The 20609-nt window shown below is 32.6% G+C and overlaps 1 protein-coding gene across 1 annotated transcript in view; it reads right to left on the reverse strand.

Annotated features, from left to right (window-relative positions):
* LOC127702350 (signal peptide, CUB and EGF-like domain-containing protein 2) overlaps positions 1–20609 on the reverse strand; it is a 239303-nt gene that overhangs the window by 203265 nt on the left and 15429 nt on the right. The window lies entirely within an intron of this gene.

The raw sequence follows: 20609 nt of genomic DNA on the forward strand, positions 1-20609 counted from the left end.
ACAAAGATGATGCCCCTGCTGCATGCAAGAATATAGTTCTGCAAATAATAGATCTAGCAAACAGTGACATTGAAGTAAATCTTGAGATGGTTGTACTATGTAATAGAGTCAGCTGGAAAAACCAGGTACCCATCACGCATAATTACCCCAAAAATTGCAAAGTTTAACATCTGGTAATTTATGGGAAATATATAGCAAATAAAAAAAAATGGCAATACCTTGTATTTCTTAACCTCAACATGGATTAATCTAATGAAGATGTTAAGTAGCTCACTTAAATTTACATGTATATTCAGTCTTTTCTTATTTATGGAGCACCATGATTTAACTAAAAATTTAGTGAAAATGAATAATCAAAATTTGTTTTCAGTGTAAAAAGTAAAATAACAAATATATCGAACTCCAGGGAAAATTCAAAACTGAAAGTCCTTTATCAAATGGAAAACAACTGTCATATTCCTGACTTGGTACAGGCATTTCTTTATGCAGAAAATGGTGGATTAAATCTGGTTTTATAGCTAGCTAAACCTCTCACTTGTACGACAGTCGTAGAGAATTCCATTATATTGACAATGTGTGAGCAAAACAAACAGACATAATAGGTAAAAATGTCAACAATTGGGGTACAGCACTCAACATTGTGTTATAAACCTAGTCACTATAAAAACAAATACCTATTTCAACAAAGAGAAACAAAATGGCATATAGACACTCTATAGATAAAGTACATAACCAAAAATGAAAGACAAGAATACAAAAATGACCAAAGCACAATAACACAATGGCGGGATGTATAAATACCGAGCCACGCCAAAAGTATATTACCAAAAATGGACTAAACAGTAAAGGTTTAAAATATACAAAGACAAATATGAAGAACACTATAACACGTTATTAAAATGATAAACAACATCAGTACCTAGAATCTATACTTCAAAACCATCATGTATTATTTGTGAAGTTGATACGGAATATTTATCAACAAGGTCTTGGTATCTTCCGATGAACTTTTTAAGAAAAAGGACGAGACGTTCTTTGACATAATCCTGATTCATTAACTTTCTGCCCAGACGCTGGTGACATGTAATAAAGTCCTAGTAGAAGCTTCAAGCTCTTGAATACCGAATGAGTTGGAAAATATATATCCCATATACAGGTGAAGTTGGTATATTGATGCTAAGGTGGGGGAAATTTATAATTTCAAAATAAAAAATCTTCGCGTTTGTCATAGATTCTGGTACTGAAATGAGCGCTTATGTCAAATTCGAGGTATAACTCTAAAAATGAGGCGGAGGAAGCGATGTCTGTTGTTTCTCTGTTTCTAATTCTGGCGAATACATTAATGGAACCCAATCAGAAAAGTTTGGATTGTTAATGGAAAGAACATCATCAATATATCTGAATGTGAAATTAAATAGTCTGGCTTCTTTGATCTTCTTGTTTTTGACAAGTGTCTGAAGGAACTGCGATTCATATGAAAATAAGAAGAGGTCGGCAAGGAGAGGCACACAGTTCGTTCCCATAGGAATGCCGACAATTTGTTGAAAAAGTCTACCTCCAAATTCAACAAATATGTTGTCAATAAGAAACTCCAGCATACTGATCACTTGTTCCTCTGTGTAGCGTGTTTTACCTTTTTGTTCACTATTAACAAAATATGCCGTATGGTATCCCTAAGCAATAAATGTATAGCGTATGCTACCATTTTTATATTGAAAAGCATTGTGGATTATTTCTTTTAGACAATTTTTCAATTTCACATTTAGAATGCTGGTATACTGGGTAGAAAAATCTAAAGTTTAGATAGAATTAATTTCATAGAAAGATCGAGATTTAAAATTATCCAGAAGTTCTTTTAGAGTTTTTGTATCAGCAAGAATTAATTGTTGGTCTCTGATTCATGAATAGATAGATGGATGGATTGGTGTTATGTCCAGTGTCAATTATTACATGCATATCAGGAGGAGAACATGTCTATGTGATATGAATCTGAATCCTGGTTTATATAAGACCAACACTCTGAGTCGGTTTTTAATGCTAGTTCACAGGGAATAAAACAACAGTCAAGAGAAATTTTTAAGACAATGACTTTTTTTATTAATAACATGTACGTTGAAGTAAATTGCACAAGCTTTGAATAATATGCATGTTCTTGGGATATCACTTTGAAAAAAATATTAACAAAGATAACGTACTCCAAGGCAAATTAAAAAAGTCCATAAAACTTGAAACTTGTCGACATCAAACGCAAGATTATATCAACCAACGGAACATGGAAAACAACTGTCATATTCCTGAGTTGGTACAGGCATTTCCCGAAGAAAATGGTGGATTAAATCTAGTTTTATATCTAGCTAAACCTCCCACTTGTATTTCAGATGTTTATAGTTCCGTTATATTAACAAAATTGGTTGAGCAACCCAGAGAGACATAATTTGTAAATTTGACACACCAATTGGGATCCAGCAGCCAAACCTGTAGTTAACATACATTACATACATACAACACAATTGAAACAAACACACAAATAAATCTGAAAAGACGCAAACAAACTAAAGGCTCTAACGAGGTCAACTAGATCTATGTGCATCTTCAAAAACGGACACTCTCTTAAAATGTAAACCAGAATGGAATTCATGACAAAAATCTCTTTTTTGTTGATCTTATATTGCTAATATTTTTTCAGTTTCTGTCTGACTTCTTTAGTTTTTGCCAAAATACAAACAAAAATGTCATTCAAGGGCAATTACTCCTGTAAAGAGTCTACTAACGATTTCTGCAAAAATTATTCTATTTGTAGATCTTGTCTAGCTGATAATATTTGCTATATAAAGTTTCTATCCATCTGTTGTGTATGTTAAATATCTTTGTGTTAATGTAACGTCGTTCGCGGCAAATTTGACAGTTGCCGATTTTGCGTTACGAAATTCCGCCAACTTGTGGCATTCGAATAACATCTCTGTTTTCTAACTTGTTATTAATACTACATTTCTTTAGTTACTGCTATTTACATGCTTTATAATGCAATATCGGTGTCAAGACGAATGAAACCGTGCTTGCGTTCTATATAATCCAATATTTATGTACGTATTGACAGTGATTTACATTATTAACCTTGACCTTTAGCGACATATTTTCTTGCACGCAACGTTATTGTGTGATTTGGCATATTAAAAGGGGATTTCCCATTGTAAACATTATTATGATTAGAATTTGAACTCAGCTTTACGGATACCTTTAGGAAAATAATTTGACATACAAACACATTTACAGAAAACCGTTAAAAACATATTTATTGTACTTCTATTTATTGCAGTGATTTAATGATAATATAATTTCAATTTCGTGAAGATGGTTTAGTTATTATTTAGTCAGAAAATACTGGCAAAGGTAATTTACAGAGATTGAATATCTAAAGACTACTAGTATATAGTTGTAATTAAGATTGAGAACAATCTTTACACTGGTGGCAGCGGACTTAGTTTTCTTTTTAAAGAAAATTTTAAGAATCTACGTGAATATTTTATTAGGCCCGCAAGTAATAAGTAAAAATATTTTAAAATTGGTACTGTCCATATTTGTTTACACACATATAAAAAAAAAAAAACTAAACTAAACATAGTAAAAAAGGACTCTTTGACAAAAGGTGAAAGAAAAGAAAAGTACACTTGGTGAGATTAATTAAGCTAATAGTATATACTTAAGTAATTCTAAATTCAACAAGGATAAATTCTAATCTAAGTTGAAGAAACATATTTATTAAATCCAAATATATGTCAACAAGGATAAATTTTAATCCAAGTTGAAAAGAAAATATATATTAAATTTGAATATATATTAACAAGGATAAATATAAATCCAAGTTGAAATAAAATAGTATAGGGGTATCCATCAACAAAGATTAATTCTAATCTAAGTTGAAAGTTAAAATAGAAATATTTAAGTCAAATTTTCATCAAGGATAAAATAAAATCCAAGTTGAGCTATATTAATATTGAATACCATATTCAACAAGGATAAAATTTGTTCCAAGTTGAGTTTTAAATTTAGGAGTCTATTTTCAACAAGGATAAATCTGAATCCAAGTTTTCAATAGGGTCAAAGTTAAAAATTATAGTCTATTTCGAAGTTGTAAATCAAATAGTCTATTTCACAATCTTATTTTTTACAACAAGGATAAATATAAATCTAAGTTGTAGTTATAATAATTTTTCAATAGGGTCAAAGTTGAAAAATTATAGTCTATTTCTAAGTTTTAAATTAAATATAAAAAAGAAGATGTGGTATGATTGCCAACGAGACAACTCTCCACAAGAGACCAAATGACACAGAAATTAACAACTATAGGTCACAATACGGCCTTCAACAATGAGCAAAGCTCATACCGCACAGTCAGCTATAAAAGGCCCCAAATGACAATGTAAAACAATTCAAACGAGAAAACTAACGGCCTAATTTATGTACCAAAAAATGAACGAAAAATAATATGTAACACATGAACAAACGACAACCACTGAATTACAGGCTCCTGATTTGGGACAGGCACATACATACAGAATGTGGCGGGGTTAAACATGTTAGCGGGATCCCAACCCTCCCCCTAACCTGAGACAGTGGTGTAACAGTACAACAAAAGAACGAACTATAAAAATCAGTTGAAAGAGGCTTAACTCATCAGATGGATAAAAATACAAATACTACAAATACAAGTGGACGTGGCCGGGTACTTGTACATCCAAACAACAAAAAGACACTAAGTACAGATCTGAGAGTACTCGCAGTTACTGACAGCTAGTTCAAAGCCACTAACAACTAATAAAAAAAATCATGCATCTAAGACTAAATTATCAATCCGTACACATACAACATCCAATGGATTTAGTGTGAAGACGTCATAAACAGTCAGAGAAAAAACATGACCTTGTGCAATGCCAAGATACAGGTATCGACAGATTGTAGATCCATGAATGTGTATATGTATATAACAATAATATTTAGTTTGCTTTTAATTTACTGATAACAAAATCAATATTAGTACCAATAAAAACAATATTTAATGATCTAATTACAGTGTTGAATTGGTAACCTTTTAGAATAAGTTTATTTAAAGGTTCGATAAGTTTACCAGGATCGTTTCTAAATTTCCGGGCACGGTAAACAATATTGCTGTAAAAATGAGGATGTGCAATCCCCTTTTGAAATACGTTTTCTACAGGTACAACCAAATTTCAAAACCAAATCTTTATATCTGTGGAAGAATTTAGTAAAGGTTTTAAGTAATTTGTGGTAACGAAATCCCTGGCTTAATAATTTACCAGTAATACATAGATTACGTTCGTTAAAATCAAAAACGTCACAACAGACACGAGCATAGCGAACGAGTTGTGAAATATAAACACCGTAAGATGGTGCCAAAGGAACATCACCATCCAAAAAGGGAAAATTAACAATAGGGAACGAAAAATCGTCCCTTTTGTCGTAAATTTTAGTGTGGAGTTTCCCGTGTAAAACCGAAATATCTAAATCTAGGAAAGGACAGTTGTTACCGTTTAAATTTGATTTATTTAAAGTAAGTTCCTTTGGGTAAATTTCGGCAGTATATTGAGAAAATTCTTGATTATTTAACGAAAAAATATCATCAAGATAACGGTAAGTGTTGTTGAATTTATCAATTTAATGCAATTTAGACGGGTCTTTATTTAGTTTGGTCATAAACTGTGATGCATAACAGTACAAAAACAAGTCTGCTATTAAAGGGGCGCAATAAGTGTCCATAGGAATACCTACAACCTGTCGATAAACTTTGGTGCCGAAACGTACATAAATATTATCAAGGAGAAAATTAACAGCTTCAATCATCTCATCACACCTCCAGTAAGTATATCTAGCATATTTTCCTTTCTCATTAGAGAAGAAAGCTTTAAATGAGTTGCAGCAATATATTTGCTTTCAGATTTACCAAACGACCTTTTAATTAAATAGTCAAATTTTTGTTTGATAAGATTGTGTGGAAGTGTAGTGTAAAGAGTAGAAAAGTCAAAACTGTCAACAGAATCAAAAGGACCATTAAAAGCACGTAATTTATCTAAAACATCCAAAGAATTTTTTACACTCTAAAAATAGTTAATTCCACTATTTTCATATATTTTATTACAATAGTATATGATAAGCTCTTTGATAGTAAGGAACTTGTTAAAAGCACTGAACTATTAGTTGTAGAACACTTACTAAAGGCCGAGATGAAACGATATTTTACTGGTTTTTTGTGTAGTTTAGGTAACGTAACCAATATATAGTATGGACCTTCAAATGTTCAGAAGAAGCCTTAAGCTGTGATGTGGTTATGCTATGTTTGTTAACTATATGACTCTCTGTGGGGCGCATGGACTTGAATGTAGATGAATTTAAAATTTCATTCTTAAGAACGTCCGTGTAGTATTTACGGCATACCACCACTAAATAGTCCATTTCACAAGCTTAGTTTTTTACAACAAGGATAAATATAAATCTAAGTTGTAGTAATTTTTCAATAAGGTCAAAGGTAAACGTCTATAGTCTATTTCAAATTTGTAATTTATCATATAGTCTATTTCACAAAGTAAGGCATAGGAAATTCTTTATCAATTTCAACAAGGATAAAAAGTAACCGAAGTTGAATAATTCTAAAAAAGTAAAAGATTAACAAGGATAAACTTTAATCCAAGTTGATTAGTAAATTGAAACTCTTGATTTCATTAAGCAGTCAAAAGTAAGATGTATAATTTGAGAAACAGACAACCTAGTATGTCTACGGGATCAATGTCTTTGGGAAGGGGAAGGGGATCTGGATTAAACCAACCAAGTAGTTAAACAATTCCCAACCATGCTATATCATCTGGGAATTTTGAGGCCCATTTTTCAGGGGACCCTAGAAACTCTCATGATTATTTTAATGCAAAGTTTGTCCCTGACTGTAATCAAGGGGAGACAATAAATAAGTATCTAAATATATTTCCTACTTCAATTGTTGAAGGAGAAAGGGATATAACTCATTTGACTGATCAAAATCCTCGTACCATGGATCATTCTGTAAACTTACCTGCTATAAGTCAAGGAATTGAGAATAACTCTAATCCATTTCTTGTTCCAAACCAAAGTAGAAGTGATAGCGCTTTAATTTCAAGATCAACAAATTGTGATTGTGATGAGCTCACACAATTAAGAAGACAATTAGATACCCTTAAAAACGAAAGTTTGGATTTAAAGAGAACAGTCCAACAAAACAGTATACATTTACCTAGCACCAGTTCAAGTCAAACTAACTCTCATCAAAATCTGTTCAACACAATTACCAAGTCAACAGATCAGTTCGAGCCAAGTGTATATCCATATGTGATGTAATTGAGCTGATTGCAGAAATGAACAATTGTAGTTTATCAACCAAAGCCATAGAATTGGTTACAGCTCTCAAAGATAAAGCAATGGTCTATGCCTCATTCCTTACACCAGAGACAAAGAGAACATTTTCAGTACTTTGTGCAGCCATGTCAAACAGATTCGGAGACCATGAGTATCCTGAAAACTACAGACAAGAGCTCTGTACTTTGAGGAAGAATAACAGAGAGACGAGACAAGAATATGCGTCAAGGGTCGAGATGTTGGTCAAGAAGTCTTTCCCTTCAATTGACACAACAAACAGAGTGTGGAGTATCTGTTAAGAGGCCTGCCGGATCAGAGTATAGCAATTGAACTACTTACAAAAAGGATTAACAGTATCACAGAGGTAATTCACCAAGTTACCTTATATGAGACCTATAAGAGAAGTTCAAGAGACAGAAACATCCGCCAGCTTGGTACAACAGATTACAGTGACACTGATGATTATGGATCCAGGGACATAGAGGTCAGGAAAGTAGGAGGGAAGTGATTTGTCACGTAGGAAAGATTGACACAGTTTGAAAGAGGCATTTCAGATTCTTTGGAGAAAATTATTCAAAAAGAGATGACCAAATACCATATTAACCACAGTCAAAAAGCCGTATACAGATAACAGAACCAAAACAAGAACAACTACCTGTTTCAACTGCAATGAAGAAGGTCACTATATAAAAGACTGTCGAAAACCAAGACAAATGCAAAGTAGCACAGAAAACAGAGGGTTTACCACGGATAAATGATGCTAAAGAAAGTACACAACATAATCCTTTAAACTAATAAGGGTTGAGACTGCTGGCCAAGTAACAGCCCCTGTAAAAATAAATAAATTGATTATTGGCAACACTAGTGGAAATAAGGATACTAGTTTATTGACAATGAACTACATGAATGATGATGATGAATTTGATATATTTAATCAGGACCTGAGCATAAATTTATTGTTTGAGGAATCAGAGGAAATACAGAAGAGTGCACCATGTGAAGTAAGTGGTAGTGCCAAACCGAGTCATGAAATAGAGGAAAATATTATCATTGATCGGGTTAGGGCAGCTACCATTACTGTTCCTTTGGACAATAGGGAGGTTGAAACCAAGGCAGTTAGTGACAATGGAGCTGGGGTGACAGTGATGAGCGAAGAACTATATTTCAAGGAGCCCATACCAGCCAATGCAGGAATAGTCATTGTTGGAGAGGGGGAAAATGGTAAAACAGAGTTAGATATTTCGCTTGATCATGGCAATAAGGGAAAACTCAAAAGTCCTGCGTCATGGATCAACGGTTCAGAAAAAAACAGATCAGTGATGAAGTAAAGTACGGTAGTCAGATGAATAAGACCAATATTCATAAGATGCCTGAAATACTGGAAGATTGGTACGTAAGAAACTTGTTGATAAATAGGTATGAAATTGTAGCACCTAAAACAGAAGTAGAACAAAAATTGAAGAAAGTACTTGAAAATACACATCATAGAACAAGCGACATTATGAAAGATTGGAGAAAAAAAAAAGAAAGCACCGGAAGAGGACATCATGGAAATTTGAAGAGATACGAAGAAAGATCTTGAACATGAAAAACACAGAACATAGGACACCATGATGGATTGAAGGAAAAGGAAGAAAAGACCTGAAGAGGACACAGAAGAAAATGACCGAAAGAGAAGAACCAAAAATCTGAATCAATAATTAAGACATTAAATTTTAAACATTTTATTGACATGAAACTACAATTTTGACAATATTTATTCGTATCTTTGTCATATTCGATTTATACAATTTAAGTGTAATTTTTGATATACGTGATAAATAAGATTATTCGTGTCAAGTATAGCAGTCAAAATTGACAAAAATAAATTTTCTTTATTTTAATATTCTATTAGACAGCAGGTGCTTGTTAAGAAATTGTTTTATTGAATGTAATGATGTAATATTTCGCATTAATTATTTAAAACTCGAGACGAAATTCTATTTTGACAGAGGGCAGTGTTGTGAATGTTAAATATCTTTGTGTGAACGTAACGTCGTTCCCGACAAATTTGACAGTTGCCGATTTTGCGTTACGAAATTCCGCCAACTAGTGGCATTCGAATAACATCTTTGTTTTCTAGCTTGTTATTAATACTAAATTTCTTAAGTTACTGCTATTTACATGCTTTATATTACAATATTGGTGTCAAGACGGATGAAATCGTGCTTGCGTTCTATATAATCCAATATTTATGTACGTATTGACAGTGATTTACATGATTAACCTTGAACTTTGGCGACATATTTTCTTGCAAGCAACGTAATTGTGTGATTTGGCATATAAAAAAGGGGTTTCCCATTGTAAACATGATTATGATTTGAATTTGAACTCAGCGTTACGGACACCTTTAGGTAAATACTTTGACATACAAACACATTTACAGAAAACCGTTAAAAACATACCTGAAGATATTTTAGTTATTATTAAGTAAGAAAATACTGGCAAAGGTTTTTTGCAGAGATTGAATATCTAAAGACTATATAGTTGTAATTAAGACTGACAACAATCTTTACACTATTTTCTACGGATTTGAAGATAATACGCAAAAAACACAAGAATTTGGTAAAAATCTTCATAAAAGAGCAAGAAGTCCAATGATGAATACACTAGCGATTTTGACCATTTGACTAATTTGATCATTTTTGTTATTTAAAGATTCTATCTATATACGTAGTTTTTATTATATAAGACAAAATCACAAAAAAGGATTAAACATCGTCATTAAAGGACAATAACTTTTATGAGGAGTCGACTGACGATTTCAGCAATGTTTGTCTTATTTGTAGATCTTGTCTTGCTGATCATATTTGCTGTTTAAACTTTCTCTTTATTTATATATCTTAATAGACAAAAATGAAAAAAATGGTTACATTTGTCATTTAAGTCAATAATTCCTATAAGAAGTCGTCTGACAGTTTTGACGTAATAGACAAAAGGTAGGGCTCAACATTTTGAACATGTCTGCCCCTGTCCGATTTTTTCTATTCATAACGGGTTTCAAAACAATACACAAAACTTGCATTTTATCCCTATGTTCTATTTTTAGCCATGTTAGCCATCTTTGTTGGCAGGCGGGGTCAACTGACACATTTTGTAACTAGATACCCCAATGATGATTGCGGCAAAGTTTGGTTAAATTTGGCCCTGTAGTTTCAGAGGAGAAGATGTTTGTAAAAGTTAACGTTCAACGACGACGACGGACGACCAACGACGGACGCGAAGTGATGAGAAAAGCTCACTTGGCCCTGTGGGCTAGGTGAGTTACAAAATATGATGTAATCATCGATTACATCTTGAAAACTTTTGGATACTTTTGTAAATTATTTTGATGAAATAGAACATAGTTTGAATGAAAATAAAAAGCTGCATGTATTCTTCAGTTTATACTACAGATAATTATTAAGATCTGTTATCGTCTCAATGTACCTTATGTGCAAGGTGATAAAGTTTAACTGTATTTCCAGCGTTTGTAACAAATGAATTTCAATACTTGCTAATACCTTAAAACCTTTTATCTAAATAAAAGAAGAAAAATAGTTTAATTATATGAGAATAGTCTGAAGGTAATTTCTGTACTGCATTGAAGTAAAAGGCTAATTTTTTCAAACTGCATTTAAGCATAATTTTCAATAAACAAAAAGATAAATTCAAGCATGATATTATAGTTTTGAGATTTACATAATAAAACTACCTGTTTTTTAAATTTTACAGGAGACACCAAAAACACTGTAATTAACTATACTCAAATTGGCTATCACTAATGATTTAAAAACAACAACAATTAAGTTAGCATGACAGAAAAAATGAACAAAATATGGAGCAAATAACCTTAAATAAAAGATATGATAAATGCAATGGGGCAAATCATTGTAAGAATTTTATCACTACTTGCTGCATCCCAAATTTTTAAATATTTCGGATCTTCGGTAAAAGCTTCCATCTAGAAAACAACTGTCAACATTACATATGGAAACAAAGTTTAAATGGATGTTTTTGTAAAGTTCTAAATTTTCACAACAAATACATTGAGCAACATAATTGTGCTGAACTTTCTTTGATATTTAAACAAATATTTGTATAATGTAATTGACAGTAATTGGAAAGTAATGTCATTACTTTTGATAAAGAAATCGATTTAAATCGATTATATACAAAAATCAAAGTAATCGTATTAATCGATTACTTTTGTCAGTCATCGTGTCAATCTCTGCACCGGATAACTTTAAATATTACTTGTAAAATTATTAATGAATTACTAGAAATTATGAATATTGATTTTATCAAAATGACTGAAATAGAGTACTTAAAATTTCTATGAATCACCAAGAAAAGAATAACTAGTTTTTATTAGTCATTACTTATAATTACTACCCATGATCAATAGTTTTGACAAATTCAATAACTTGAATTGAATAATTTAATTACATTTTTTGGTTATTGTAAGATATCTTTTAAGAGTGTCGACCTTTGTATATGCAAGTCCTAATTGAAAACAACGTTCAAACCAATGATTGCGTTGGATAAAAACCGCAATTTTTATACGTGTGCATGCAAAACAAATTTCTTTGTAGAGGGGTCTAAATACAGCACAAACAACATTTTCCAAAAGACCTAAAAAGTGAAAAAGTATATTTTAACAAAACGCATTTGACATATGTATATATATATTCAGTGGCATTACCGTCTTCATCAGGTAAAAAAAAACTGTCGACCAAGAGACATAAATTGAATATAACTTCGTACTTTATTTGACCTTTTAACCTTTATTTATTCGTAAGTCACTGATGAGTCTTTTGTATATGGAACGGGCGGCGTCTGGCGTACGAAATTATAAGCCTGGTATCTTAAATGATTTTTATTGACTTCATCTAATCCTAAATATTGTGTGTAAATTATATTTAAAAACAAACATACAAATATAACATTGATGATCAGAAAAACCAGTCATGCGTTGCCCTAAATTTAAGACTTCAAATGGGAGTTGTGTACCAGATGCAGGAACTGGTAATCAGCAAAAAATTAAACCTCCCAGGAGAAATGACTCTGATAGAATCTTCAGGAGGGGTGGGGTTGTGTCGGCACAAAACAAAACAATTCGTTAAGGTTTCCACAAAAGTCTGTGTCTCTCCTGCTATTGTCATGATTGAAGCTGTCAATGTTTAACTGAAACGTTGTCTGCAAAAGCTAAGTCAAATTTATCAGTCCAATTCATAAAATTAAAGATAAACATTTTTTTCAGATGTTATTTCTTGATCATAAGAATATTCTGTCGAAGTTTCGTAACATGCTAACTTAATTGTTGTTGTTGTTTTTAAATCATTAGTGATAGCCAATTTGAGTATAGTTAAAATCAAGGTTTAACAAAGTTATAGCTGAAAAAAGTGGTAACACAGACTGTATGTAAATGTCAACTGCAAAAACTAATCCTGCTAACAGTAAGGTACGGAGATGATAAATATAAATATTTTGAATATTTTGTTTTTCAATTATAAGTAAGATTCTGTCAAAATTTCATCAATTTTTTTAAGCTTGAGAAAGGAGAGTTCTTAAAATTTTTAACCCAAACCTGTATGTAAACATTAAATGCAAAAAACTAAGTTATTAGTAAAATAAACTTTTGATCATAAAAAAGCTGTTCTCAAAGATTCTTAATATTCCATTAAGGTTAGACAAATTATTGATGCCAAAAGTTTAACGACAGCGACGCCGAAAACAACGCTGCCAACGAACAGGATGTATATATTTATTTCTGAGACTGCATCTTACGATCCTTTACGACAGATAATTTAGCTAATCTGCAATCAATTCCATCTTCATGCCTAATATATCATGTACTGTGTTATAACTCTAGATTCTACTGACGAGGAAAGGTAACACTAGGCCACTGAAAGCTGAATTTTTAGTTCAGTCTAGGTGGCCGAGTGTTCTAGAGCGCTTGACACAGTGCAGGCGGAGTTGTCACGATATCCCAATAGCATGAGTTCGAATCCCGGCGAGGGAAGAAGTAAATTTGCAGATTTAACATTGTTGTGCTGTTATTTAGAGTAATTATGTATATATATAAGTACGTCTGATACAGTGAAGACTCTACAACAGATTTTACCCATCGGATCACCAGTGATGGTGATACAAGGCTGAAAATACATTCTGTATACATAATTCTGTATACATATTTGGTGCCACGATATCTCAGTAGCATGAATTCGAAACCCGGCCAGAGAAGAACAAAAAATTTGCTTCCGCAAATTTACAGATCTAACATTATTGGGCTGTTATTAAACGAGTTATATATATATATATATCTTCAAAATTTAAGAGTCTATCCTAAATTAAGGTAAATTATATGGCCTTCCAAACACCGTTTCGATTCCTAACATCACTGAAGAAACATTAATTGTCGAAATCGGGATATGGTGTACTAATTTTTGCACCTTTTGTTTGCTGTATACCATCTTTTCCGCAAGTTTATTGTTTTCTGTTTGATATTAAATTAATATTTAAGATCGATTTTGTTACATCTGGTGATCATTTTATTTGGAAATCGCCAATGGCAGTCAGCAGGGTTTACGAACATCCGTTGATCGACCTGCTAGTATAAAAATTGTGGTTTTTATCCAACGCAATCTTAGGTTTGAACGTTGTTTTCAATTTAGACTTGTTTATATACATGTATATATATATATATATATATCCGGATATGGTGTACAAATTTTTGCACCTCATGTTTACGGTATACCATCTTTTCTGCAAGTTTATTGTTTTCTGTTTGGTATTAAATTAATATAATTAAGATCCATTTTGTTACATCTGTGATCCGTTTATTTGGCAATCGGCATGGCAGTCAGCAGGGTTTAAGAACATCCGTTGTTCGACCTGCTAGTCAAATGCGTTTTGTTAAAATATACTTTTTCACTTTTTTGGTCTTTTGGAAAATGTTGTTTGTGCTGTATTTAGACCCCTCTACAAAGAAATTTGTTTTGCATGCACACGTATAAAAATTGCGGTTTTTATCCAACGCAATTATAGGTTTGAACGTTGTTTTCAATTTAGACTTGTTTATATTTTTTCGTTTGGGCTTGTATTATATTTGCCTTCGGGTTTATATGATCCGTTCATCCAATTTCAACACTTCAAAGTTCAAGAGTCAATCCCAAATTGAGGTAGATTATATGGCTTTCCAAATACCGTTTCGATTCCTAACATCACTGAAGAGACATTAATTGTCGAAATCCGGATATGGTGTACAAATTTTTGCACCTCATGTTTGCGGTATACCATCTTTTCTGCAAGTTTATTGTTTTCTGTTTGGTATTAAATTAATATAATTAAGATCCATTGTGTTACATCTGTGATCCGTTTATTTGGCAATCGGCATGGCAGTCAGCAGGGTTTAAGAACATCCGTTGTTCGACCTGCTAGTCAAATGCGTTTTGTTAAAATATACTTTTTCACTTTTTTGGTCTTTGGAAAATGTTGTTTGTGCTGTATTTAGACCCCTCTACAAAGAAATTTGTTTTGCATGCACACGTACAAAAATTGCGGTTTTTATCCAACGCAATCATAGGTTTGAACGTTGTTTTCAATTTAGACTTGTTTATATTTTTTCGTTTGGGCTTGTATTATATTTGCCTTCGGGTTTATATGATCCGTTCATCCTATTTCGACTCTTCAAAATTCAAGAGTCAATCCCAAATTGAGGTAAATTATATGGCTTTCCAAATACCGTTTCGATTCTTAACATCACTGAAGAGACATTAATTGTCGAAATCCGGATATGGTGTACCAATGTTTGCGGTATACCATCTTTTCTGCAAGTTTATTGTTTTCTGTTTGGTATTAAATTAATATAATTAAGATCCATTGTGTTACATCTGTGATCCGTTTATTTGGCAATCGCCATGGCAGTCAGCAGGGTTTAAGAACATCCGTTGTTCGACCTGCTAGTCAAATGCGTTTTGTTAAAATATACTTTTTCACTTTTTTGGTCTTTTGGAAAATGTTGTTTGTGCTGTATTTAGACCCCTCTACAAAGAAATTTGTTTTGCATGCACACGTATAAAAATTGCGGTTTTTATCCAACGCAATCATAGGTTTGAACGTTGTTTTCAATTTAGACTTGTTTATATTTTTTCGTTTGGGCTGGTATTATATTTGCCTTCGGGTTTATATGATCCGTTCATCCTATTTCGACTCTTCAAAATTCAAGAGTCAATCCCAAATTGAGGTAAATTATATGGCTTTCCAAATACCGTTTCGATTCCTAACATCACTGAAGAGACATTAATTGTCGAAATCCGGATATGGTGTACAAATTTTTGCACCTCATGTTTGCGGTATACCATCTTTTCTGCAAGTTTATTGTTTTCTGTTTGGTATTAAATTAATATAATTAAGATCCATTGTGTTACATCTGTGATCCGTTTATTTGGCAATCGCCATGGCAGTCAGCAGGGTTTAAGAACATCCGTTGTTCGACCTGCTAGTCAAATGCGTTTTGTTAAAATATACTTTTTCACTTTTTCAGTCTTTTGGAAAATGTTGTTTGTGCTGTATTTAGACCCCTCTACAAAGAAATTTGTTTTGCATGCACACGTATAAAAATTGCGGTTTTTATCCAACGCAATCATAGGTTTGAACGTTGTTTTCAATTTAGACTTGTTTATATTTTTTCGTTTGGGCTTGTATTATATTTGCCTTCGGGTTTATATGATCCGTTCATCCAATTTCAACACTTCAAAGTTCAAGAGTCAATCCCAAATTGAGGTAGATTATATGGCTTTCCAAATACCGTTTCGATTCCTAACATCACTGAAGAGACATTAATTGTCGAAATCCGGATATGGTGTACAAATTTTTGCACCTCATGTTTGCGGTATACCATCTTTTCTGCAAGTTTATTGTTTTCTGTTTGGTATTAAATTAATATAATTAAGATCCATTGTGTTACATCTGTGATCCGTTTATTTGGCAATCGCCATGGCAGTCAGCAGGGTTTAAGAACATCCGTTGTTCGACCTGCTAGTCAAATGCGTTTTGTTAAAATATACTATTTCACTTTTTTGGTCTTTTTGATTTTTATCCAACGCAATCATAGGTTTGAACGTTGTTTTCAATTTAGACTTGGTTGTATATATATATATATATATATACAAACCGCAATTTTTATACGTGTGCATGTAAAACAAATTTCTTGGTAGAGGGGTCTAAATACAGCACAAACAACATTTTCCAAAAGACCAAAAAAGTGAAAAGTATATTTTAACAAATCGCATTTGACTAACATGTCGAACAACTGATGTTCTTAAACCCTGCTGACTGCCATTGACGATTGCCAAATAAATTGATCACGAGATGAATCATGGATCTTAATTATTAATTCAATACCAAACAGAAAACAATAAAATTGCGGAGAAGATGGTATACCGCAAACATGGGGTGCAAAAAGTTGTACACCATATCCGGATTTCGACAATTAATGTCTCTTCAGTGATGTTAGGGATCGAAACGGTATTTGGAAGGCCATATAGTTTACCTCAATTTAGGATAGACTCTTGAATTTTAAAGAGTCGAAATAGGAAAAACGGATCATATAAACCCAAAGGAAAATATAAAACAAGCCCAAACGAAAAAATATAAACAAGTCTAAATTGAAAACAACGTTCAAACCTATGTTTGCGTTGGATAAAAACCGCAATTTTTATACGTGTGCATGTAAAACAAATTTCTTGGTAGAGGGGTCTAAATACAACACAAACAACATTTTCCAAAAGACCAAAAAAATGAAAAGTATATTTTAACAAATCGCATTAGATTAACAGGTCGAACAACTGATGTTCTTAAACCCTGCTGACTGCCATTGACGATTGCCAAATAAATTGATCACGAGATGTAACATGGATCTTAATTATTAATTCAATACCAAACAGAAAACAATAAACTTGCGGAGAAGATGGTATATCGCAAACATGAGGTGCAAAAAGTTGTACACCATATCCGGATTTCGACAATTAATGTCTCTTCAGTGATGTTAGGGATCGAAACGGTATTTGGAAGGCCATATAATTTACCTCAATTTAGGATAGACTCCTGAATTTTAAAGAGTCGAAATAGGATAAACGGATCATATAAACCCAAAGGAAAATATAATACAAGCCCAAACGAAAAAATATAAACAAGTCTAAATTGAAAACAACGTTCAAACCTATGATTGCGTTGGATAAAAACCGCAATTTTTATACGTGTGCATGTAAAACAAATTTCTTGGTAGAGGGGTCTAAATACAACACAAACAACATTTTCCAAAAGACCAAAAAAGTGAAAAGTATATTTTAACAAATCGCATTAGACTAACAGGTCGAACAACTGATGTTCTTAAACCCTGCTGACTGCCATTGACGATTGCCAAATAAATTGATCACGAGATGTAACATGGATCTTAATTATTAATTCAATACCAAACAGAAAACAATAAACTTGCGGAGAAGATGGTATACCGCAAACATGGGGTGCAAAAAGTTGTACACCCTATCCGGATTTCGACAATTAATGTCTTTTCAGTGATGTTAGGGATCGAAACGGTATTTGGAAGGCCATATAATTTACCTCAATTTAGGATAGGCTCTTGAATTTTAAAGAGTCGAAATAGGATAAACGGATCATATAAACCCGAAGGAAAATATAATACAAGCCCAAACGAAAAAATATAAACAAGTCTAAATTGAAAACAACGTTCAAACCTATGATTGCGTTGGATAAAAACCGTAATTTTTATACGTGTGCATGTAAAACTAATTTCTTGGTAGAGGGGTCTAAATACAGCACAAACAACATTTTCCAAAAGATCAAAAAAGTGAAAATTATATTTTAAAAAATCGCATTTGACTAACAGGTCGAACAACTGATGTTCTTAAACCCTGCTGACTGCCATTGACGATTGCCAAATAAATTGATCACGAGATGTAATATGGATCTTAATTATTAATTTAATACCAAACAGAAAACAATAAACTTGCGGAGAAGATGGTATACCGCAAACATGGGGTGCAAAAAGTTGTACACCATATCCGGATTTCGACAATTAATGTCTCTTCAGTGATGTTAGGGATCGAAACGGTATTTGGAAGGCCATATAATTTACCTCAATTTAGGATAGACTCTTGAATTTTAAAGAGTCGAAATAGGATAAACGGAACATATTAACCCGAAGGAAAATATAATACAAGCCCAAACGAAAAAATATAAACAAGTCTTAATTGAAAACAACGTTCAAACCTATGATTGCGTTGGATAAAAACCGCAATTTTTATACGTGTGCATGTAAAACTAATTTCTTGGTAGAGGGGTCTAAATACAGCACAAACAACATTTTCCAAACGACCAAAAAAGTGAAAAGTATATTTTAACAAATCGCATTTGACTAACAGGTCGAACAACTGATGTTCTTAAACCCTGCTGACTGCCTTTGACGATTGCCAAATAAATTTATCACGAGATGTAACATGGATCTTAATTATTAATTTAATACCAAACAGAAAACAATAAACTTGCGGAGAAGATGGTATACCGCAAACATGGGGTGCAAAAATTTGTACACCATATCCGGATTTCGACAATTAATGTCTCTTCAGTGATGTTAGGGATCGAAACGGTATTTGGAAGGCCATATAATTTACCTCAATTTAGGATAGACTCTTGAATTTTAAAGAGTCGAAATAGGATGAACGGATCATATAAAGCCGAAGGAAAATATAATACAAGCCCAAACGAAAAAATATAAACAAGTCTTAATTGAAAACAACGTTCAAACCTATGATTGCGTTGGATAAAAACCGCAATTTTTATACGTGTGCATGTAAAACTAATTTCTTGGTAGAGGGGTCTAAATACCGCACAAACAACATTTTCCAAAAGACCAAAAAAGTGAAAAGTATATTTTAACAAATCGCATTTGAATAACAGGTCGAACAACTGATGTTCTTAAACCCTGCTGACTGCCATTGACGATTGCCAAATAAATTGATCACGAGATGTAACATGGATCTTAATCATTAATTTAATACCAAAAAGAAAACAAAAAACTTGCGGAGAAGATGGTATACCGCAAACATGGGGTGCAAAAATTTGTACACCATATCCGGATTTCGACAATTAATGTCTTTTCAGTGATGTTAGGGATCGAAACGGTATTTGGAAGGCCATATAATTTACCTCAATTTAGGATAGACTCTTGAATTTTAAAGAGTCGAAATAGGATGAACGGATCATATAAACCCGAAGAAAAATATAATACAAGCCCAAAAGAAAAAATATAAACAAGTCTAAATTGAAAACAACGTTCAAACCTATGATTGCGTTGGATAAAAACCGCAATTTTTATACGTGTAGATGTAAAACAAATTTCTTGGTAGAGGGGTCTAAATACAGCACAAACAACATTTTTCAAAAGACCAAAAAAGTGAAAAGTATATTTTAACAAATCGCATTTGACTAACAGGTCGAACAACTGATGTTCTTAAACCCTGCTGACTGCCATTGACGATTGCCAAATATATTGATCACGAGATGTAACATGGATCTTAATCATTAATTTAATACCAAACAGAAAACAATAAACTTGCGGAGAAGATGGTATATCGCAAACATGAGGTGCAAAAATTTGTACACCATATCCGGATTTCGACAATTAATGTCTCCTCAGTGATGTTAGGGATCGAAACGGTATTTGGAAGGCCATATAATTTACCTCAATTTAGGATAGACTCTTGAATTTTAAAGAGTCGAAATAGGATGAACGGATCATATAAAGCCGAAGGAAAATATAATACAAGCCCAAACGAAAAAATATAAACAAGTCTAAATTGAAAACAACGTTCAAACCTATGATTGCGTTGGATAAAAACCGCAATTTTTATACGTGTGCATGTAAAACTAATGTCTTGGTAGAGGGGTCTCAATACAGCACAAACAACATTTTCCAAAAGACCAAAAAAGTGAAAAGTATATTTTAACAAATTGCATTTGACACACAGGTCGAACAACTGATGTTCTTAAAACCTGCTGACTGCCATTGACGATTGCCAAATAAATTGATCACGAGATGTAATATCGATCTTAATTATTAATTTAATACCAAACAGAAAACAATAAACTTGCGGAGAAGATGGTATACC

This window comes from Mytilus californianus, unplaced genomic scaffold, assembly GCF_021869535.1.
Source record: "Mytilus californianus isolate M0D057914Y unplaced genomic scaffold, xbMytCali1.0.p SCAF_1, whole genome shotgun sequence".
NCBI classification, from domain to species: Eukaryota; Metazoa; Mollusca; class Bivalvia; order Mytilida; family Mytilidae; genus Mytilus; species Mytilus californianus.